The following is a 25,032-nucleotide window of genomic DNA, read 5'->3' on the forward strand; positions in this document are numbered from 1 at the left end:
TAATTAACAGAGGATTACTATGCCCTTCCTGGGGACACAGCAAAGCAAATCTGGACTTCATTCATTCCACAGTCAGCCCAAGGATGCTCACTCCCACCTTGAAACTGCACTGAAGACAAAGAACAATTAACAATTCTGCCTCATAAAATCATAGAATAGTCCAGGTTGTGAGGGACTTCAAAAGATCATTTGGTCCAACTTTCTGTGTACAGAAAACATAAGCCCTACTATTTACCATTTTAAATCACTTTCACAGTGTGGAACAGCCCATGGGTTTCAGTTCACCCTGCACTAGACCAGATTTTTTCAAAGGTTTCTAGTATTTGCCATGCTAAATTAATCACTTAAAATGAGAACTAGTAACATGGTTTTTCATGCGAGGTAAGAAGTTCAATGTCATTTGGAACTACGGCTTTGGGATCACTAGTGGTGAACATAAGATACTGGATAAAACTTAAAAAATGATTGTACAGAAGCTTGCAGCAGAAAGAGACGACGCTCCACAGCAGACAACTCTCTGCAGACCAGTTCTCTGTGGGCAGGGTTAGGTTTACAGTTGGGGGTTGGGTATGGGACTCCCTGTGTAGAATTTTCCCTGCTGAGGATTGGCCATGTAGAGTGTGGCCCACAGAGAATTTTCTTAGACTCCCTTGCAGAGCATGATTTTCTGTGCTTTTCAGTAGTCCCTCCACCTTCCAGTTTAGAATAAACAACAGCCTGTGTTTATGATATAGGATATTCTCTTAAGCAACCTATATGATTTCTTGTCACTTTTTTTGCTCTATTAACATCCTCTATTGCTGCTCTTACATGTCCAACACCAAAATGCCTATTTTATGTACTTTTTCTTTAGAAGAGGCCTAAGGACAGCAGCTTCTCCTTCTAAAAGCCTTTCTTCTTTTTTTTAATCTTTTTTTTTTTTTAACTTTTTTTTCCAGTTTAGTTTAAAAGCTCAAAGCTGCAGTACAAATAATGAAAAAACACATTATCTGTTGACCGAGTCATAAACACCATGGTAACTCAGACTCTCAACCCAGCCATTATAATGTGGATGGAAATGCTTCAACAAGCGTTGAGGCTACAGTCCTCCATCTTGCTTGACGACACTCCCCCATCACGGATGGTACCTGTGATACATCCTGCGTAAGCAATTCAGGAGATTCAGAACTGCTGGAGCAAAAGAGGTGTTCATGAAAGGGACAGTAAAACAAATTTAAAGGATTTATTTATATGCATTGTAATTCTTAGGCCTAGTAACCATGATCATGTGTCTCTCTCTAGTGGCTATAGCCACCCTCATCTCAAGTGTTAGTTTCTTTTGCACAGACGCAACACTTCTTATGACAAGTATCCAAACTCCGCTCGCCAGTAAAGCACCAGCTTACCTGAGCGAGGACAACCTGTAATGTTATCAGGAGCATTAAGCATGTAAAGGGCATACAAGTAAAATATTCTACACTACAACAAACTGGCCATAAATACATTTATACTGAAAATCAGAGAAAAAATTACAAATCACACAGCCCTGAAATTGTGGAAAAGCCTCCCAGTAGTGAAGGAAAGGCACCTTTAACTATCCTTTTACTTTTGGCACTGAATTTGATCAGTTTATAACCAGCACTGTATATAATAAGGTGAAACTGGACCTACTTATCCCGGAAATATTTTCTAGTCATATATTACCCTGATATTAAGGATGTCTGTTTTCTTATTTTAAATGGAATGTGTAATCCCTTATGAAATTTCAAAATCTCATCCTTCTAGTTTACTTTCTAGATACTTCCAATTCCTTTAGTGATTCTATTCTACCTGGAACAAGAATTTTAAATTCTTTTTTTCTTTATCTTATTAAACTTTCATGGTTTCCTTTAAAGCTTAGTCACAGATATTCTCAGCCTGGTCTCCTAAAACGCTGAAATGTTACCACAGACTTAATTTCTACTATTAGGTTTCCTAAACTCTGTTTCACACCACCCTACAGAAGGATTCTGGTAACGGGAGGACCTTTGACACTTCTAAGAGTGAAAAAGGTGGAAGACAGAAGGATGACAGGACTCTCCCACACAAAATCTTCTGCTTCAGTGGGGTACCTACACTGGGCTTTGTCAGAGAGGAGGGAGGCAGGATCTTGCCCAGTACAAGTTGTGCTCCCAGATCCCTATAGCAACTAGATCACATAGACCATCTTTCAGCAGCAGTATGGACCGAGCACAGTTGCTCCATCTGGCAAATCAAGTGCTTTATCCTTTTTCTAACAACTCTCCTAAAATCTTTCTTGATCACTATACCCCTCTCTGTTGTATCTCATCTCTAAGTAAGCAATATACAAACTGAGCTTTGTACTGCATGTACATGTGCTCATGTGTGTAGCCCCTAGGACAAATAAGCCAGTTTGTAGCCAGGAAACATGCCCAGATGTTTTCAGTACTACATAAATAACATTATAGATAAATTGCATTTATGCACAATACATCATCAGCTATTTGGATTAGTTATCACAATTTTTTTCTATTGGTCACAGAACATGCATAACAACTAAACCACAACACTACGTACAGACACATCTCAGCCTCTATTTCATCCATTCCATAAAAAGTACACTGCACTTTATTACTGCATGATATGATATAATCAGTCTTATTGTTCAACGGACCACAAGATGCAGGAACTGCTGTTGTCTCTAGATAGCTGGGTTACCAGGCAGGCACATCTTGAATAAAGAAATAATTGTGCTGAACTACTTATTGAATAGGAACTTTTCAGCCTTCCAATGGAAATAAAGAAATAAACAAAAAAACAAACAAGAAACAAAAAGCCCCAAGCAAACAATAAAACCCCCAGATAATTTTTTTCAAAAAAGGGCAGGTCAAGCCTGTGAAATCAGGAGACAAAGTCAAGTTAGTTAGTGTGATTTACCTAGACATCATAGCTACAGGAAACCATCACTAACCCAAGACAGTGGCTCATGTCTTCACCCCACCTAGCATATTAACCCACAGATGCCCACAACTTGGATGGAAAAGACTCAGAGAGCTGTAACTAACTTCTGCCTTTCTCATTAATTGTGAGTTCTGTGCTCTAGGTCTTGCTTAAGATGGCGTTTTCTCCATTTTTCAAAGATGAGATTTATTATATCAAAAAATTCCTTAAATGCAGGAGTTTATGAAACTTCATGCTGTGTATTTCCCAAAGCTGTTACCCTCTTTACCTAAAGACTGATGTATTTCATGCAATCACTTAGGATACAGGGAGAGCCGCATCACTTTCTGCAGCCAACATACTAATAAGCCGTATCACTGCAATAGCTCACATTTCATTATGACTTTCATTCACATTTTCAGAGTAAGAAAACCTTAAATAATTTGGTCTTTTTTCTTACATCTGGTCTACCATTTTATGAGTACTAACTATAGTCCCATGCTGTTTTGTACCAGTGTGTAGAGGACTCGCCGTCCTGCAGGACTCATGCAATTTTCTTACAGGATCTTTGGCCGGGGAGAGGAGGGAAGAAGCAGCAAAACAAAAAAGAAAAACAAACAAACAAAAAAAGCACAAAAAATCAAAGCAAAACGAAAACACAAACAACCCCAACCTCCTATGATTAAATTAGAGTCTAAATACAAGTGAAACAGTCCAAGATAAGAGGCCATAGGCTCTTATTGTAGCCTGGAGAAATTATGATGTTCAGAAACAGAAATTGCCTGAATTAAAATAACAAAACACTGGAAATAGTACCCTGTGAAAGCTGTTGGCAGCTCTGTGACTGGATGTTTTTTATGAAGAGAGGCATAAGTAAAGTTGGTCCTGTACCAGGACAAGGAGATAGAAATCCTTATATTCCTGTTCTCTATGATTTGGTGAGAAAGGGCTAAAAGACAACACTAATCAAAATGAGTAGCAGTCTCCTGTGAGAGAAGAAAAAACACTTTATCAGACCTTCACCTGGCATTAAAGTGAAACACAATTGCCTGGTCTCCTTAATAGCCTTAGTCATGATTTGATATTAAGGCAATATGATGGAATGTTCTTGGTTAAAAAAAACATAGCTGTTTCCTACACACTGTGTTTATGAGCATTTTCAAAAATTGTATAGGTTTTCTTTCCCCACAGGGAAGGCATGCTGTGATTTATGGACTGTAATAGTGAGCTTAATTGGGAAGGAGATATCATTGTTGACAGCTTTGTCTTCGCCTGGTAAATAATGGAATAAATCTGTAGGGAGCATTTACTCATTCCCCATTGGGGTTTTGGACAGTGGCTTTTAGAGGGCACACACTTCCTAATGTATTTGCAGCATAGTTTGCATGCTGAGGCCATTGCCACTGCATCCATGAATAGCTACCCCTGGAGACTGATAGGTTTCATCAGTGTGGTTGTCTGTGCTCGAGATAGGAACTGAATAATGGAGGGTAAAATTGTTGGACCACAGTACAGATATTTATCTACGTTGTGCAATGGAGTGTCACACAAACATCCTCGATCCATGAACCCTGAGCCTACTAAAAAGTCCAGAGGTCTACAGATTCATCAGATGGGTTTTGAGCAATTTGGCTCAGGGCTAAATAGCTTGAGGCAAGCACTACATGATCAGGATTTGCCAGAATCCGAATGTGAACACAACCAGAGGCAATTATCTTGATGGTCTATCAACCACATGCCTTAGTGATTCAAGATTGGGAGTGGTGGTGTTAAATGAGTCCAGCTGGTTTGGCATTTGTTATTTATTGAATGACAAAACATTAATTTAGAAGAAAGCATCTAAGCTTTCTCCTGAGCACATTTTCATTCCCATTATCATTTATGCAAGTGCATTTTCCCCCAACTATCATCAGTTTCAGTCATTCAGGGCTGAGTTTACAGGCCCGAGGGACCCAAATCAGATGCATCCATGTTATAAATACGGAGTTCAAATGACTGATGTATCATTTTCCTTGTCCAGAGGGGCAGCTAGCTCACACTAGGCTGAGATCTATCGGGTTAGATAAGGTGATGCGCAAGACTTCTTAAATCAGAATTCACAGCTCATAGGATAGACCCTGCTGATTTTTAGGTAAAAATAGAATGCATTGGACTAATAGACAACTCAAGCATGAAAACCTACATTATTGTTTGTATAACATAAGCCACACGCTTCTTGGTACCAAGCCTGCATTGCTTATATTGACAAGTGCTGCATAAATTGTCTAGGCTGCGGCAGAGGCAACTGAATGTCACCATCACTCTAGGAAATACGTTCCTGCCAATATAAGGGCATGTTTTACTGTCTTGAGCTGCAGTTCCTCTTCAGAGATGAGATTTTTAAGATCACAGCAGGCTTCCTGTGCTGTGCCCCACTGTTTCTTAGTTACAGGTTTCCATTTGCTTGTCCAAAATGATTCAACTTACACTGTAAACGGAGTCAGGCTTCTTTATTTTTACAGGGCAAGTGGAGAAAAGCAGACACAGATTATAGAAAGAGCTGTAGAGGATCTCTGCACTCTACAGAGCTCTTCTATAGCTGCTTTGCTCCTTACACTAGCACACATAGGGAACGCTAACACTTCTTTTTCAGTAACCATGTATGCTTTTCCTTCTTAAGAGAAGAGAACAGAATGAATATATTTTATTTTATTGCGATTTTATTCCAAAAAGTATCTTAGTGCTCTTAAATTCCACTTATATACCTACTTTTGAATGTCACAAACTGCTCACTCTCCTTACCTAATTTTTACTTTAAAATTATGGCAATTTGGGATCATTAACATTTTGTTAAGTTATCGACATTTCCTCCTATGAAGAATGAAATTTTTTTCCTCCTACTGTGAGAATGCCTGAAAGAGTTTCCAGTTATTGCCTTTTGTGCTATCTAATCCACCCTCTGAAAAGTGGGCAGACTCCCTTCCATGCAATTCAAGATTCCAGGCTGAAACTCTTTGCTGTTTGTTAACATGCTAATGCACATGAAATGACAGCCCAAATTCACTGATTACTCATTTTGGCCTTGAGTTTAATGATCTGCTGATACTTTTTTCCTTTCTTCCAGCAGATTGCCTACCTATTTAAGACATGAGAGCAGAGCACAGAAATAAAGGCTTTTCATTATATTTAAATATTCTCCCCTGCAGTTTCCCAAGGTTGCTTCACTCCACAATTATGAGAAGACAACAAAAAAAACCTCTTCAAACTATTCAGGGAAACGAGAAGTAGCTTCTGTCTGAAGACTACTCTCACATTACAAAAGCCAGGTGTTAGTAGTTTTTGACTAGACTAAAGTGTTTTCAACAGTGTTTAATTCACAACATCTGTGAAGACTAACACGTTGCCAATTTAACCTTGGTAACAATGGGCCTATCTTGGTTTGTTATCGTTCACAGATCCCTAGATGTAGCAACTGGGTCTCAAGTAGAAACCAGTGACTTTCAACAGCATTATATTTCTCATAATATTAAATATGATATTTGAGCTTAACTGAAAACACAGGGATTCAAGAGGTTGTGGAGGGAAGAAGGTTAATTCATTTTGTTCCCAGAACAACAAAACAGAAATATTCAGTTGTCTTAAGGTTTGATGCCTGAGCTCAGATGAAATGGGTCATGTATGACACAGTAATACATGGTGAGGTCTGTGTCAACTGGTGACACTTTTCTGAAATCATTCTGAACTCTCACATCATTGGTTGTGCTTATTGTACCAAATCTCCCGCAATTACTCATTCTTTCATGTTGCACATAAGGTAGTATCACACTTAAACAGAACCTTTCAAGCTTTGAAAACAACTACAGAGCCACAGGCTATTCAGAGATTAAAATTAGATGCAGTTGCTAGGCATGCCCCATATAATTTGGAATCACAATCCCAAATCATGAATGCAAATCTGCTTAACGCCATCCTTCAAAAGCAGAAAAGCCCACAAACCTGATAACGACGTTTCGCATACCTCCTAGGAGAACACAGACAGAAGGAGCTGCTTATGTCATCTCACTCTAACTTTTCTTAACTGCAGATAATCCTCTCACATGATCCTTTTACAAAATAAAATTTTGTGAATGGTGTTTCTTTTATAGTACTTCATTACTTTGACCTTGTCTTTTAGGCAGGAAGCCCTGAAGTTAACACAAACTAATATAGGTACATCAGGTGATATGTAGGATACGATAAATAATAAGGAATGATTGAATTAATGAATTGTATTGCTTGATCTATTACATCTGTACTGTCCTATTCACTCTATTCCCAAGTGACACTGCAGCACTAGGAAGGATTTGAAAAGGAAAGAAAGCAGCATCCTGGGAAGCACATCTACATGAACAGATAAGACAAAGTGTAATAAAAAACGTGAAAGAATAATAAGTCACTTCAAACTTAGATTTGGAATTCTGTTCTTCATTTTCTCATTACGTGACAATAAGTATGATTGTGTCGCTTGAAATGCAATCAAAAATTTGACCAACACTATAAGCCTCACGGTCACAGGCATATCGGTGGGCAAAAGAGTTTGGAAAGATTCCTTGAGTGACTGCACATTCATAAATATAAGAGTTCGTAAGACTTCAAATTATTAATGATGAGAGATAAAAAATGTGAAACACCTAGGCTGAAGCCAGTCTTCATTTACCTGGGGACTGAGTGTGATTTTTAATAGGCACATATGAGAAATATTCATGAAGGTAGTTTTTATACCTTCTAAAATTTATTATGCCCATCACTGTTGGATCCAGAATATGGATGCTGGAGACCTTGAGTCTGATTTAGTCTGACAGTACCTAAATATATCCACTCCTATGGACACCTCATGGAATGGGCATATTATAAATAGCAAACCAAGGCAACACCAAAGGGCAAATAAATGACCTCATTGGATACAACACAGATGACTAGTGTTAACAAAGACAATCAAGTTTTTAAAATGGATAATCTTTAGAGAGAATTGTATGAAGAGTACTCAGGAAGTACAAATATGTCACGAGTCCTTCCTTACTGTTTAGCAAAGCACCTCTCGCATCCAGGAAATTTTTGAAACCACCATAGGGGCATGTAGATTAACTAATTTGGTGGTTATAGTGCAAACTTTTTCTTCCTTAGAGGGGAAAAATATTAATAATAAAAACCTCTAATAAAATATAGGGAGACTAAGGACATTCCATTGCAGTTCTACATCCCAATGAGGAATCAAAGAATTTCCTAGTGAAATTATATCAGCACAGTGAACCCTTTCAGTGGAATTAACAGTTATTTCTTCTCTTTTCCATATCCTTCTACAACAAGTTGCTGCTAGAAAATGTACATCTATTGGAAGGGAAATAGGCAGGGATATTAACATTCCTTGCATTCATACCAATAATATGAAAGATTATTAATGCAGATTCAGACCCCAAGACTTGTCTTCTAAGAAGAGATTTGCCAGCTTGTACACTTAATTATGTACAGATACCCATGCTGCAAAAGGGATGATAATCACTTACTTGATTAGCACCTTCCTTGGATTAGCAGAGAACCCTCCTGGACAGAAAGTTGTTCTTTTTTCCACTTTGCTGCTTCTCCCCCAGCCCTTAATCTTCTTTTTGGTAACCTTAGCTCCTAGAAAGGTAACTGACAGGAGCCAGTGGTAATATTTCTTTCTTCAGCTTCACAATAGGTAATCTCTTGCAATATCAGTTTAGCAACAGGAGGACAATAAAATGTCATCAGAGAAAAGCACAAAGAAAAGGAGAGAAAGATGCACAAACAAAATTTATTTTGCCTCAGAGCTAAAAAGAGCGTGAGGGAATCAAGTCCTCAAATGTTGCTTAGGGTACTTTCTCCTCTTTTCCACATCCATCAATCCAGTAGTATAAGAGAGCTATATGGAATTACATCCCTCCTTTAAATCCTGCAGTTTAAAGATCAGTCATGATCTTGTGTTTTAAAAATCGGAGCATCCAAGGTCTCTCCAACACAATACATTATACGGAAAATGAGCATATCTTATTCTATTTCAGTGAGATATAGGGCATTCTGCCTGATGTATATCAAAGCACACACAGTGCTAGAAGCATTTCCCAGATTTCCTGCCAATCATCAATTGACGGTGTAAAAATCTCGAGTGCCTGACTCACTATTTGGTTTCTGCCTCTGCTGCTCACCATGTAAAAGTCAACTTTCTACACAGCAAACAATTGAACGTTACACAGAATATGCACTTCCATGTATCTCTGAGAAGACTGCATTCAGGACTTAGGATCAGTTTGCCATGGAAATAGAGTTCAGCATCTTAATATGGTATAGAATTTGGGCTTGAACCATCCTTTCCAAATAGAAGGGTTTTCTTTCATTCAACTAGTGGATTTGTTTGTCCCATAGGGCATTTAATGGGTTTATAAACTTAAAGAGAATATCAATGACTGACCTATTGAATATCATATAGCACATTTTCTCTCAGCAAATCTATACCAATCTCAAAGCAATCTATCTTCCATAGCAATCTGAAGTGACAGAGAAACCATACTCTACACTAAGCTTTTCAGTGAAACTCATGGTTTGAACTTTTCCTTGATTTGACTACTTTTTTTGTTATGTCTTTATTTGCAAGGTGGACAGATGTTATAATTTGCCCACAGAGTCACAGTAACCGAATAGTTAATTTCTATTAGTTATTTCTTAATTAGATTACTTTGTAAGTATTTGTAGATATTTCCCCAGCTTAGAGTGTGATGCTGAGTGCCTTTGTTTATATGATATTTAGTCTCTATTTTTAGGGAAGATATTCTGTACAAATACCAACTTGGCTTTGAAAGATCACTCTGTCCTTGAGTCAGAGATCTCAGTGGATTAACTCCAAAGAGCAAAAGAAACAAATGTGATTACAATCTGAAGAATCTAAAGAGTATTTTAATATTTAAAGAAGGCATTCACATCATATGACTGGCATTCAGACAGAATAGCTAAAATTGTGTATACAGATTCCCAGTTAATCAATACAGCTTTGTTAAACTGGGATAGATAGAGTTCCTGCATAGTGCTAGCAAGGAGCCTGATGGAGAAAGATGCCTGTCATATTCTTGCCCATCCTACATGACTGCTAGCAGAGTAAGCATGAAACAAGTCAGAACTCTCCCTGCAGCATTTTCTAAATTTATTTTTCACCTGTCTGTCTGCCCAATACCCCAAGGACCTCAGCATGTTTCGCATCTGCATTACATCATCCATCCTTCCCTTGTTTTTTCTTCTGTTTTCTTATCCCCTTCTACACCCTTCTTCAGATATTCCCCGTTAGCTTTCCCTATACTTCCACCGACTCGTGTTCTTTTCTCTTCAGGTGCCCTGTGTGAAACTTCTTGTCTCTTCTCCTGCAGCAGCTTCCAACCAAGCGATTCCCTCTTCCCATAATGCCTGTGGATTTTGACTCATCTTTCACATTCAACAGCAACAACCCATACTTATCAATCAGTAACATATCTCATCCTCTATCTGTGTATTTCCTCATCTTTACAACTTGTCTGATGTGTAGTTCAGGTTTATATATTGTGCAATGTGTTTGCTTACACTGTATACATAATCCTAAAACAGAGAAGATTCCAAACAACAGGTAGACAGTTGTCTTAAGATACTAGAACTAGATATAACTGCTTACTTCAGACAGGCTAACAGAAAAGATTCTAGATAGGGAGCTTAAGAATGGAAAATAGCATCCCTCATCACTTAGGACATACCCTACATTCAGAAATTGTTTCACAAAATGACAACTAATGTAACTACGTCTTTAACAGTGGTTATGCAGTCGGAAAAATAATCTCTAAAATGTGTGCAATAACTCCACCTGGTGATTCTCAACATGATATTGTCAGGCTTAAAGCTGTCTCTTATGACAAACAGGGGAGCATAGATCATATACAAAGTAAAGACCTAATCTGTAACATAAGCATCATGGTTCTGCATAAAATAAGCCCTATGCTTTGTTGTTAGTCTTTCTTTGGCTTGACATGTAGGCTGCATTTCAGACTTAAAATATGTATAAATTGGGAAAGTAGCACCCTTCCTGGCCTCAGAATATATCTCAAGGTTTTGGTACAACAGTAGAGACTACGTACACCCCACAAAAGATTGTTGAACACTTATTATAATAACTTCTAAATTTAAATTATCATATTCATAGGCAGAATATAAAAAGCATCACCATCTCCTTCATACCTCATTCTTCATTGCCCATTAACACAGAATAACAGTGCAGCTGACATTCAAAATGCAAAGCCGAGAAACAAATAAACCCCAAACCCCACCTTTAAAACACTGATTCCAAGGACAATCCAAGCCAGTCCTCTAGAGGAAATTGATTTTTGATGCTAGAACCACAGACTATTGCAGATTGAAAGGAACAGTATTGTTATCCTATAGTTGTAACAATAACATTTCTCATGCCTTTCAGACAAAAATGAGAGATACTGAGCAAGGTTTTCTTGCTTCTCACATCATATCCTTAATGCAAAAGTTTCTAAAACCCTCACAGATCCTTTCAGGCAGACAATCTGAAAAAGACAGATCTGATTCTCTACAGTGTATTGCCAAAGTTTCTAGCTTTAATCAGAACCAGACAAAAATTGTGCGTGCACATAGACTCACATATATTAGAGACTCCATCCCCTACAGGCCCTCCTAGTAAGATTTCTCAACTTATTGGTGATACTGTCATACTCTTATCAGCAAGTATCAACAAGCCTTGATAAAACATATAAGAAACAACACCTATGAGCATGGCATCAAATAAATAAAATAAAGATAAAACCCATTTGAATTAAAATAAGATCTTCAAAATATTTACTTCAGGTTAGACAGTACTTCATTCCTTGCCTTTATGTGGAAGAAAAAAAATCTCAGAATGTTACCAAAACTCTTGTTAATTTGCTGAAAACATCTGTAGTAGGCTTTTTTTAATAGGTAAATCAACTGTCATTGGAAAAAAAGAATGTCAAACACCTTTTACTAACTAGAGTGTGTTTGTCATTAAATTGATAAAGCTACAGGAGGTTCTGCTCAACTCTGTGGCTGTGTCAGTGGAAAAATCCTGTTGTGTTGCTCTGGATCTACCATTGTGAAGTGAAAGGCGTTGCCCTAGAATAAGGACCGGTACCTCAGAAGGCTGTTTTTCATATTGTGTCAACTACAGGCATGAAAGAGATTCATTTTGAAGTCTATCCACCCCTTTAGAAAACAGAGCAACACTTTGCAAACCAGTCTTAAAATAAGAGCTGTGCCCGGTCACTACTTATTTATGACAGAGAAGCAGAGGGATACCCTGGGACATCCGGATGTTATATGGGCACAAGCTTAGCATAAATACAGGGAGTCTGTGCACTAACTGGCTAGGAAAGAGTGAAACTGGCTATGAGGGGAGGAAGAAACAAATATACATAAGGAAGAGGAAGAGATTCTACTTCAGCAAATTCAGTTTTCTCTGGTCATTGTCATTCATGGTGGTCGTTAGAAGCTGCACAGGTAGGTGAACTGCATGACAAGGTGACAAAATTCTGTAGAAATATCCTTTTTCAGGAAAAAAAAAATAAAACAAAACAAAAGAAAGCCACCTCACTCTTCCCTCCTGCCTCCAATAATAAAACCCAAAATCAACCAACAATCAAACCAAAAACTCATCTGACTTGCTGTAGAATTCCCAGAAATATTTCTAATGTAGTGTATTTGTTCAGGAAGGTGCAGGTGGTGGGCAAGGGCTGCTTAAGTTTCTTACTGAAGCACTAAGCAAGTCCAAGTCAACACAGTTTCCTCACGTTGTAGGTGCGAGTCATGTTCCTCGGAGAGTAAAGGCTTTTACCTGAAGTGTGTATTGTTTATGGCAGGGACTGTCCGGGCATATCAACACAAAGCTATAGAAGATCACCCTACCTCGTATTGTGTCTATATAAAAATATTAGATTGCGAGAAAATCTAGTTGCAAAGTATATTCAAGAAGAATTTGGACAACGTCTTCAGACACATGGTGTAAATGTTGGGGTTGTACTTTGCAGGGACAGGATCTTTGTGGGTCCCTTCCAACTCAGGACATTGTAAGATTCTATGAAAACTGAGCAGCTGGCTTAAACCAAGTAGCTAAAGCACTCTGGCGATTTTTTCCAGACTTTTGTTCAGATGTATCCATAGGAGACGCAAAGCACAAACGTCAGGATTGGATGAACATTTTGTTTTTACCTCTAGTGTCATTAATGGTGCCACAAGTCACTACTGCCTCTGAAGCAGATGGAAGCGTAACAGATGTATGCCTCTTAGAACCATGTCTACACTGCTGCGAAGAAGCCAAAAGAAAACAAAGTTAGTTGCAACAGTTTTTTTCAGAAAATTACTTCTTTTCCTGAAAACCATACTTGAATCAAAAGGAAAATCTGGAGCATGCTTCAACCCAAATTACCCAGAAGCCAGAGGAGTAGACAAAAGAGTGCTTTGCATTACAAAGTTGTGCAGAGATACTGACTCATTAGTGTTTATATGGCAGCATTACCCTGGCTCAACCGTTAATGTGGTTAGATGTTTCCAAGCTACATGCAGTATTTCCCTGTTACTGTACGAAGTCGTGATCAGACACTAATACAGAGTGACAATGCACACAGCAATCACTGCAGGACTCTGAATGGGCACAGTGGTGGGCATACACACCTATAGTTACTCAATAAACTATTTACGAACTGACTTTGGGGTACCAGCATTCTGTGTTCAGCAATTTCTCATTCAGAAGTGCTCTGGCTTAGTCTGATGCACTATTTTCCTGCAATATGTTCTTTGTAAGTGATTCAATTTACTTGTGAATAGCAATGCTCATTTTTTCCCCCCTATCAAAGCCACTTGTTAGTACTTCTGCTCCTTCACTGGTGTATTTGTCTCAGTTAAGGTTAGCTGTCTAGAGAAAGTGTAGCAGTTTAATGGTTCACAATCAATGAAAAGAGATAGGAGCCTCCAAAGACCATTTTATGTCAGAGACATATCTTAGAACTGACTGTTTCCTTCTCTCCATCAATGGCACATGAAGACTGATCTGACAGTTTAGACTACACAGCTGTTTGTTGGTTTAAGACAGTTACTCTGCAGAGGATCCAGTCATTTAAAACTAATCAATTTTAAAAAAATATTAACAGATATCACATCTTCAGTATGACAGTTTGGAGCACACAACTTCTCAAAGCATAGATATTTTCACCAAGGAACTGGCAGTTGCCCAGATACTGTCAAATGAATAATATGACCCCGCTCAATAACAGTAAGTGTCCCTCTTTCATTCATAAAGTATCTCTGAATCATTTCAGAAGTTGTACCCTTCAAGAACCACCATATGTTAGAGAATTCATTAATAGCAGTCCTGAGCATAGTGACAATTTTCAAGGCTGTTTTTTTCAGAGATCTTACTGTGGAAAGATGTAAGCATGTTTGGTTTTATTCATTGCAACAAGTCCAGAAGAGGTTAATGAAAAGATGGAAATTGCATCCAATGTCTTTATATTGAGCATGAAAATTTGACATTTTCTGTAGTTAACAAATTATTCCAGACTTTTCCTTATTTTCAAAAGTCAGCTAGAAGAACAAAACTCATGATGTTCTTCAGTAGCAACAGGTATAAAAGCCCACGGAAAGCGTTCAGTGGCAAAGTATGTGCGCTGAACTTGATATTCCAGGATAGGAATAGTGACACGTTATATTTCGAGAGAAGGAAAAACCTACACACATGGAGCAGACAGTATCGTCATTTTTACACTTTTCCGTTTGCTGCCCTTTTTTACTCCCACATCTCAGTGAGCTCAGCAGGGGAAAACAGGGAACTCCCAGTTCCAAGTGGACAGTGTCACTCATCGGCCCTAGAAACTACTGATCTACTGTTGTTAGCAATTAGTCGCTAATAGCTCTGAGAATGGCTGTGTTTGCAGATAAACTACTATCTCCCAGGTGAGTCTGACCCATGGTCAACATAGTTAGGTTCCTTTTCACAGTGACCAGCACTGGAGGCTTTGCAGTAAGTTACAAGAAGCCTTTCACAGCAGTGCTAAAGGATAGCTTAATGTGTCAACTAGCAAATGTCTTTCTACATACAAAAGTACAGCAAGTCCACTACCAGGTAGTTACAGGTTTTTCAATTTTATTTAAAAAGCAACCACCTACTGTTTTACCTACTTGGCTTTAAGTATGGTCTCCAGAGCAGCGAGTTCTACCGGTGAAATATGCGTGTTGTGAGAACACATTTCTCTCAGATTTTGAAGAAAAAAAAAAAAAAGTTTTGTTTTGTTTCTTTTCTTATTACGGGTGAAAGAAGCTAATGGGACAACTGCTTACAGCTGCACTGGTGAAAATTTTTAACATTGTAGAGGACAGATGGAAGCCGAGAGTCACAATCTGGAGTAAGAAGACATCTGCAAAAGCATGAAGGTCCATTTTCATGCCCCCAATAAGTTATGAAGCCAGAAGGGTCTGGGATCCTTCTCTTCCATAAAAGCTCACTTCTTCCTTCTACTGTTAAGTTTATAAGGCCTCATTTAAGTCTTACTTCAAAAAGAAAAAACACTAAACAATCTGACAGATCATTATAAGAGCCTAGCTATGTGTTTCCTAGGAATGTGTTTCCTATATCATATCTGAGCTTGAAATCGCATTGCCCTTTGTATTTATACATTATCATACATATGCTTAGCCGAGGAAAAAATCAGAATCGCAAGTGCTTTTTTGTTTAATCTGGTCCACAGAGTTATTATTTCATCAGTATTTCAACAGTATTGAAACCTAGGTGGCAACATTATCAGGTGACACTAACTTATATTAGCATTTTAATTCTCACTCCTTTTTGGGGGTTGATCATTAATAGACAAGCATAATGTAGACCCCATGGTTCTTTATGGAACTGTTAAAAGAAAAAAGCCAGATTCAGACCTTTCTTGAGCTTCATGAAACTTCTGGGGGAAAAAAAAAATCTCTAGTTTAGTGGAGAAGCCCAAATTCATCCCAGTGTGTTGAGATTAAAACCCTAACATACCTTAATGTCCTGAAAACATATTATTGATTATCCATACCCTTTAGAACTATTGTCACATACAAGCTACTATGATCCATTTACGTACCTTTTCCAGGTTAAAAAACATTTCCCTGATCCTGTAGTGTACATGAGTAAATGTGTGCCACTCACTACTATTAACTTAAGTGGAAAACTTTGATTTCAGAGTTGAGTGAAATTCCACAGTGGATCTGGCTGAAGGAACAAAAGTGAGAGAGAGCAAATCTCCCTTCTTTTCATTGCTCTCCTGCTGCGTTTGAAGTTCCAAACTGAATTATGTATTTTTTGGCCTAGTTACAAAGCTCTCCGTGTCTAACAGCTTAGAGCCAAGATTTCATGCTTTTCCATAACACCCATCTGTGGACTAGCTCAAGAATTTCCAGCTGTGATTCTATGACCTGGTGCAGTTGACCACCTATGTCTCATAGTCTACAGGGGCTCAATGCATTTGTTGTCTACCGCAAAGTCCATCATATTGTTGAATCACCTGTAAATCCACTGGAAGACTTGCAAGGACTCTATTATGTGGGCTCTTCAAAACTTTTTCCAAGTGACTTAAAAGATGACTGACCCCAATTGTTTCTTTTGTTCCTCAGAGATGAGACAACATCTCCTATGAGAGGACTATGCACCATTGTTTCTGCACCAGGTTCCCTGTCCTGTGTGTGCATCACACAGAGAATGCACAGCCAGGAATGGAGCAGGTTTTTGCTCAGGCAAGGGCAGTCAGAGCCATGACTTGTAGGAAACGCTACAAGCCTCAAAGCCGGAAAAAAAAGGAGGGAAATGGAGCAAGAGGAAATAAAACCGATTTAGCATCCACTATTATTTAATTGGGGCAGGGGTCTTCATCAATGGCTATCTGGAAGGTGGGCAAGAAGGAAGCTAAAGTGGCTGCTGACACCCCTAGCTGCTAATTTGTGCTGAGACATGGAGAAATATCAACTGCACTGTTAAATTCTGTATTATGGAAATTAAACCTCTGATTTGCACAGCAGGAAGCCAAATTACACCATCACATGCACAAATAAATCTGACATTTTGAGAATTTGACATTGCATCAGTGAGAGCTGCTTCCAGCAACACCTCCCACCTCACAGAGAGCATAAATCTATCTTCTCTGGACAAAGATACTGATAGAAAATCTGCCACATCCTCAGCTGATTAAATTTGGCAGAGGTCTCCCAGTTTAAAAAGAACAGCTGTGATCTGTCTCCCAGAAATTGAGAGAATATGGAAAGGTGCATTTTTTAGTGGGGGGAGGAAATGTCTTTGTAAACTAGCAAGATAAACTGCCGCAGGACCTACTACGGTTTCACTTTCCAGCCTCAGTATATTCCCTGTGCAGGTGCTGCCTGTAGCTACCAGAGGGAACTTTTGTCCTAAAAACATAACATCTCAACAGACAGCATGAAATTAAAATAGGAGAGGTGAAAAAAGTCTATCTGCAGGGATACAACACTGAAAGTTGTATTCTCTGCTAAAGCCAAATTGTCTGTCAATTGACTTGAATGACAACTACAAAATACCCGAGGAACTTAAAAGTTTGTGAAAGAAAGATTGTCAACCATTTTTAGTCAGTTTGGTTTTATTTAGTTAAACTTAATTGTTTTTCTGTATTTTAGAGTCAAAGATAGACCACATTTGAATGTCACACAGATCACAGATTCCCTGAAAGAGGGCAATTATCATCTACCAGTTGATTTTCACTCATCCGTTTGTCTCTCCATTCTTGGTCCAATCCTCTCACAGCTTTTACTTCTAAATGTCAACTTTAAAAAGTTACTTAAAAAAAACACACACTCTCACTTATTATGGAACAAATAACCTTTAGAACAATCACACCTTTTCCTTAGCGAAGGGTGGTGAAAAAATAGTTTGTATTTCAGCAGCTAATATTAGTCTAAACCATTGCTGATAAACAGCCTGATTACAACAATCAAGCACGTGCTGCTTGTATCCAAAGTACTCCTATATATTCTTACAAACTCCTATAAACAAATTAAGATTGAACTTTCATTTAGGAAATGTAAGATAGAGATCTTTCACAGCTAACAAGAACTGCACCTGCCAATTCAAACCTAGCAAGATCTATATGCTATACTCAGAAATTAAAAATTGTATATTGTCACCAGACTCGAGGATCTTGGGCCTTAGGGAAACATGCACAAGTTCTGAAAAAAACGTAATAATAAGAGTTTACATCATTACCTGAAATTCCATTAAAAAATGTTACAGAACTCTTCTGTCCTCACTCTCAACCCCTTTTCCTTCCCCCATAGAAGACAGTTAAGCATAAACTTGTTTGTAGTTTGTTCTTTCATACAGGAACATAATTAAGATCTGATCTGTGACCACATGCCTTAAATAAAAGGCAGCTGCTCATATGATCTGCTCATTAAGTGCTGTATTTCAAATGCATACAAAGACGCCAAAGTAATTAACAAGGAACAAAAGCTGTGGGGAGCTAAAGATGCAATAGGAGCTCAGTTGAGACTTGTCTTTACATTCACAGGATAATAGCTAAGAGTTTATGAATGCAGATTTCATTTTAAAATCTCTTTGCTCGCAGGATGACTTTCTAGAATTATTCTCCTTGAAAAGATACAAGATACAATTTATTTTCTACACTTACAGTTCCTAAAAATTATTTTTAGTGCTTCCAGGATCTATTCCTTCTCCTTTCCCTTACACTTCAAGTCTTCTTGATAATGTTTCACAGAAGGATTTAAAGATTTTTAGAAGTGTAAGGTTTTACCATGTAACAGACATTTTTACATCAACTACCACCTCCAACCATCTAGTTAACAACTTCTCCCCTGCTACTGAGCTTCTTTACTTTTCTACCCTATACTTTAGCCCTAACTTTTCCAAATCTCTATACCATGACCTTGCATGGAACAAAACTCTTTCCCATTGTTTTTTCATTTAAATACTATTTCTTAGGACAGCTGGGTAACCATAAAGCTAAAATAGCTGGGATAACAATCTATTTAGCTCTTTCAGTAAAAGGCATTTAGAGAAATGAAGGTTTTTCATCTTTTGATTGTTTGGATTTTCTTTGTTTTATCTCACAAGATACACAAAGCCTTCTCCAGTAGTGTTACCCATAAGCCTATGTTAAGGTATAAAGATCACGGGAGGAGAATTTAAAAGCCACACCTGCATTAAGAGGAAATAGATTTCTTGCAACAGATGCAATTGCTTCTCCTTTAAAAGGCAAGAGAACAGGCTTTGTTATAGACCAGTTAATTGGGTGTTTCACAGTTTTCCTAGTGTCTATTGCTCATTGTGCCTAAAGATAAATCCCTACGGTCTTTCCATCTTCTCTGTAGCAGCTTCAGCTTTTGTCATTTTTTTCCTATGAAAGTCTGAGTTCTCGTGTTACAGCTGAAGAGTGAATACCTAAGAGTCAATACCTGAAAATCCACAAAGCAATAACAGTGCTGGCTGGAAAATGTCCTTTCTTTGTTTAACAAGACAAAACCAAAAGTAAAATAAAACTTAATCTGATGTTTGGAACAAGAACTTTTGGGGCTTTTTCCTACTTTGCATTGGCAGAAAATTCTGACTTTCCTCCACCTGTAGGACTTGCAGCAGGTTAACCCAGCAAAGCATTTTCAGGAGTGTGGGGTACTAGACTTGGGCATTCTCAGGTTCAGAGGAAGACCTTCAACCAGATCTGGAGCACGGCTCTGTTGAGTATCTAGCTAAAAATCTGGCACATTTTTGTAAGTGGTGGCACAGGCTCAACAAGGAATTCTATAAATCTGTAACTGAGACTCTTGTTAGGATACGGAAAATATCTCTAGAATCAGCTCAAAATCAAATTAAGACCACACTTAAGCATGAATTCCCCACAGTGCAGCAGAGCTCCTTAACTCTATAATGTACCAAGGTTTCTTTCAAACACCCCATCCCAAACTAACCATGCGATATCTCTGATTTTATCAATGCATGGCTGAGTAGAGGGAGAGATGTGAGCTGATGAGATGCTCAGCTTGATGCTGTCCAGAGTCCCCTTAGCTGACCGCTCTCCTCCTGAGCACTGCAAAAATGTCCAAACCGACTTTACCTCTGACATAGCTGTCACAGTCAGCTTCCTAAAATTATAAGGGATAAATATGGCATTGAAGTCCTTTTAAAATCTAGCTGTATCCCCATTAGCCAAGAGCAATAATAAACAGCTCCCTTTCTCTGGAGTCGGGAAGGGAGCATCACATGGAAATAAAGGAATTTTATAACAGGCCTAAACTGCAGGATTTCTTCTTTTTCCATAGGGTGCCTGGTCCTGAAACCCTTCAAAGTCCGAAATAAAGTTCACGGGTGCTGACTTTGCTAAGTTTTCATCTAGGGGAATGAAGAGTGGAGAAAAACAAGAAGCCTAACCGTTGTGTCTGCTACATAGAGAAATAATAAATACCAGAGATGATAGATTTTTCTTTCAAACTAAACGAAGGGGACTGGAAAAGCATGAGTCTTGTTCTTACTTCTCATCAAAATTGGACAAAATCAACTAACACACACAATTATAAGAGCAATAATAATGATTTTGATGATGATGATAAATCAATAGGAATATGTGTTATTTTAAGAAAGACTGAAAACAAAATATATACCTGAATCTGTAATATGTGAAACATGGGGATTGGGAAAACAAATGGCAATTTCACAAAGCACAACAAACATAGGAGATAAGTCATCTGAGTGATCACTGAAGTAGGGAAAAACAATGAATTAAGAAGCCAACGGATTTCTAAGTCAAGGCTAGAGAGGCCTGAATGAATCAGAAGATAGAAGAAACAGCAGAGAGGAGATGACCATTAAAATGTTTAGTGGCCTTTCTGGAAATGTGAAAAGCTCAGTTATTTGTGATACTCTTTTCTCAATGCCTGGCCATTGCTTCCTTCACGGAAGGAATTCACACGGGCTCTCGTTGTCTCGGTTGTTTCTCCATCTGCCCCGCAGAGCCCACACAGCACCTGAGGAGCTGCCAACAGCTCACAGTGGCTGGATGCAGCCAAGGGCAAAGTGCACAAGTTTGTGCTGTCAAACAGTGGGATGCAGTGGAATCAGACATATCTGAAAACTGTCTCACAGGCTATACATATTTATGCATTAATGCATGTTGGTAGAAGTGGAGATGCAAACCTCCTGGAATGAAAACTCCTTGTCCAGAGTTACTTCAGTCAAAAAGCACTTTTCTGCTTATCTAATGCTCTGAGATAGCTGACAGAATTATCATTCAAATTATCCCAATTCAGCCACATATTATAAGCGTTGTTATTCATCACTACGCAGGTTGGTCTTCACCTCAAGGGCTCACTCCCTACATTATAGATGAGGAATTTACTCTATCACAGAATGTACTCCCCTGTGTCAACTACCTTCATCCTTAGTGGTCTCATAAAATAGAAAAAAATATTATCCTTAAGCAAGCACATTAAGAAATGGAAATGTGTGGAAAGAGTATCTGAATAATGCAAATCACTCCTCAGGTCTTCATGTTTTTTTTAATTCATGTAACTATGATTTGGTTTACATATTTTTTGATTTTTACTTTTCTCACAACAGTTCCTAGACAAAGCACAGAATTAGACTGCCCTGTTTAATATAGTAGATGCCCTAGAGCTTTTTGAATGTTGCTTTCCTGGTCTCCTAAAAGCCTCATCTCCAAGGCTGGGAATCCAATTCTGGTGCATCAAAGTTTCTGCAGATAGTGCAAGCTGCAATGTTGGTTCTGATGAAGGGACATCTCTTTTTTATAGATAGGAAATAGACTGAAAATGTCCAAGATTTTTCTCCAAAGCAACTAAATGTTCAGTAATAAATTATTGTCTCTTCCAAGTTACAACAGACTCAATGATCTAGAAGGGGAAAGCTCACATTACTATAGTTCAACCCTCCTTTACTGCTTTATTCTTTCACCACTTTCATCATTCACCTCCTAGTATCCTCCTGAGTCTGGTAGATATTTAAGAGCAGAGAAATCAGAAAAATTCTTATAATAAAACTACTGATCGTTAAAGAAATACAGTGTTCTGGCTGATGGGAGTCTAAGACTGCAACACTGGGTCATCTCCTGCTTTAAACCACTTTGTTTCTTGTAGCAAGTAAAATATAACTAAGCTTTCATGAGGTTACTACCCGTATAGCAATGACAGCCCTATTTCCTCTTATGGTCCTGTGCCTTATCTTTGCATCAGCACAAAATTTCATTTCTCACTTCTGTATGTCATTCACTTTTGTGAACACATAGATTCCACAGTCTAAATGAGACAGATTTTTGGCTGTTCCCTCAGAATATCCAGTGCTGGTGATTTAGTGCTTGGAAACAAGGCTGGGAAACTCTCTGCACACCTTCATGGTAGGCTTGAAAAATATCTGTGAGAAGAGACTTGCAAGGATAAATCAAAGTGTGAGAGACTTTACTAAACTAGAGCAATTTTTATAGCATTTAGATGATACTGCAGCACTGTTAACCAGAGTGTAAATGATTGAATAGGTGATGAATCCCTTAGAGGAAAAAGCCATTAGGTGGTTTTAAATCCATAAAAAAACAGTATTATGTGCTATAAAGAGCAACAAAATGTCCTTTTCTTCTCTTTCTAATATAATACTCATCAGATTACTCCTGCATAGTCTTCCCAAGGCATTTTATCAACACATGCCAAACAGCATCTGTGTTGAATTTTGGTATGATTTAGAAATTAGCTTTTCAAGTGAAATGTTGCTGATAGGGTCCATTTTCATCCACAGGAGGATCTCATCTTAGCATGCCAGGAGAATGCAGAATATACTTATTGGCAACTGCATTTGACATACCTTTAATTTCCCAATCAACCTTCTGCGTAGATTCTATTTCACAAATCCAGTGAAATACTTTTATCACAAATTATGTCTCCAGAAAAAACAGCGGTTAGGATATTCACTTGCAAGCTACACACACTCTGCCCTCAGGCCGCTTGATATGGACAAGAGACTCCAACACAAGTTTCCTGTCTTTCCAGCAGAGTATTTGAGTCAACAAACCTATTAGATCTTCTCAGCTGTGTCCTCTGGAACTGTCCAACTTTGTTTAACTAATTAAATAACTACTGGAGCAGTAACCTGGTTTTCCTCTGTCATGCTTGACTTCCCTAACCTCTTTCTTGTCCAATGAATGTTTAATTACTGAGGTAAAGGGAAACATATGCAAAAGAGGAGATGAGGAGTGATTGCCCACAACATGCATGATAGTCTAGATATTCAGGCACTCTGACAACAAATGGGCAAGACAGGTTTAAAAGTCTGCTTCAAACCTTTTGAACTAGAACTTCATGAAAATTAGGAACCCATTCTCGAAAGTTGCCTGTAGCAAGAGGTACAGTCCAGTTAGTTTGCACTTTTGAAACTTACTTAAGACACCATGATAATACTTCTCACTTCTATGATCACCTTCCATGCCTGAGATGTCCTCCTGCAGCCCTTTAGGTGATCATCCATCATATATAACTCCAGGCTCTATAGGTGAACTTTTAGACTTCTTAGACTTAGAAGACTGACTTCTTTAGGCCTCTATGAAAAAAATGATAAATCTATGAGAATCTTTTTCGTAGTGCACTGGATATACAATCACTAGTGCAAAAACTTCTGTCATCTGCTCTGTCAGTAAATAAAATAATATGCACTAAATGAGAACAAAATCTGTACATTTCCATAACCTATTAGGAAAAGACAGAGACAGTACTCACTAGAAAGAAAAACAGATTTTATGTGGAAAAATGGCCTTTGGTTCCTTCTCACTGACTCTGTGGGTGTTAAGGCCTACAGTCTTTTTCTACAGGGACTCTTAGAATGAATTTGGGCCACGAGTCAAAACCCCATGCAGACGAACGAAGTCAAACCTCACTCTTGGTCATTCAATCTGAGACCGACAAAAATGTAAGGAACATTGTGAAACTCTGGGTCGATTTATACTAGACGTTTACTGTTAATATCTCCCCATGTGAAATCAGTTCATCCTAGAACTCAGAAGAGTGGAGGTTAGAGCCCAGCAAAGTACGCACTAAAGCAAAACGATAGCTTTAGTTATGCCTGCCGTCCTTTGGCTCTAGAAGACATTATTATACATTGTGAAGTCCAGGCAATCCTTCTCAACATAGAGAAAGAATGTACTGGCCTCGAGTGGCTCTAACAAAGTCTGAATTTTGACAAAGTGTAATTAGGATCCCATAAGACTGCAACTTCTCTAACAATCCCTTCCGATGATATTTTCTCCCATATTTCAGAAGCATCAGTATTGAACTGCCCTCATCAAATGACAGAAAATCCCCTGTGGCAGTTTTCCTGTCTACTGCCAACCACACAGGTGACCCTTGAACAAGCACACTGCCACTTCCATGCTTCAAATTCTGCTTCTCTCCTCCTTTTACAGCAACTGCCTCTTCTCTCTTCTCAGTGAAATAACCAGCTGTCTGCAATTTAATTGGGATAGTGAAAACTATTCCAAGACTTGACTACTTCAAGCAAGCCAGCAAAACCTCCCCGCTTAGTACCCTGCTGTGGCTGCCACTTCTTTGACTTGAGGTTTTTGTTTGTTTGTTTTCTTCTCAGCCCGCTGCTTCTCAGCAGTTTCTCTCCTGTATGAATTCTGCTTGTGTCCTTTATAGTTTGGGAGATGAGCTGAGTTTTCGTTTTCTCCTGTCTCACAAGTGTTCTCTAAAATAATGCAGGTCAAGGAAACAGAGGCACGCCTATTCTGTAGCTGAATTTGAGAAGCAAAGGCTGCTTTAACCTAGCCTGCCTGTCACAAATGGAAGTTGTCACAGATCATTCTAAAGGAAAGGAAAACTGTGTATCAAGTGGATAGTCTCCTTGTCTGCTATCTCAGTTGTCAACCAGTAGGAAAAGGACCTACCAGAAAGGTGACAGCAAAATAATGATGATTTTAATCGCTTGCTGGATTAGGAACATTCTTTTCTATGGAGAGGGAAATCTATTGTTAATGTTAGCTATTGTAAGGCTTAGAGGCACTGTAATCTTCCATCCAAAATATCATG

The sequence above is a fragment of the Cuculus canorus genome, chromosome 6, assembly GCF_017976375.1.
Source record: "Cuculus canorus isolate bCucCan1 chromosome 6, bCucCan1.pri, whole genome shotgun sequence".
Lineage (NCBI taxonomy): Eukaryota > Metazoa > Chordata > Aves > Cuculiformes > Cuculidae > Cuculus > Cuculus canorus.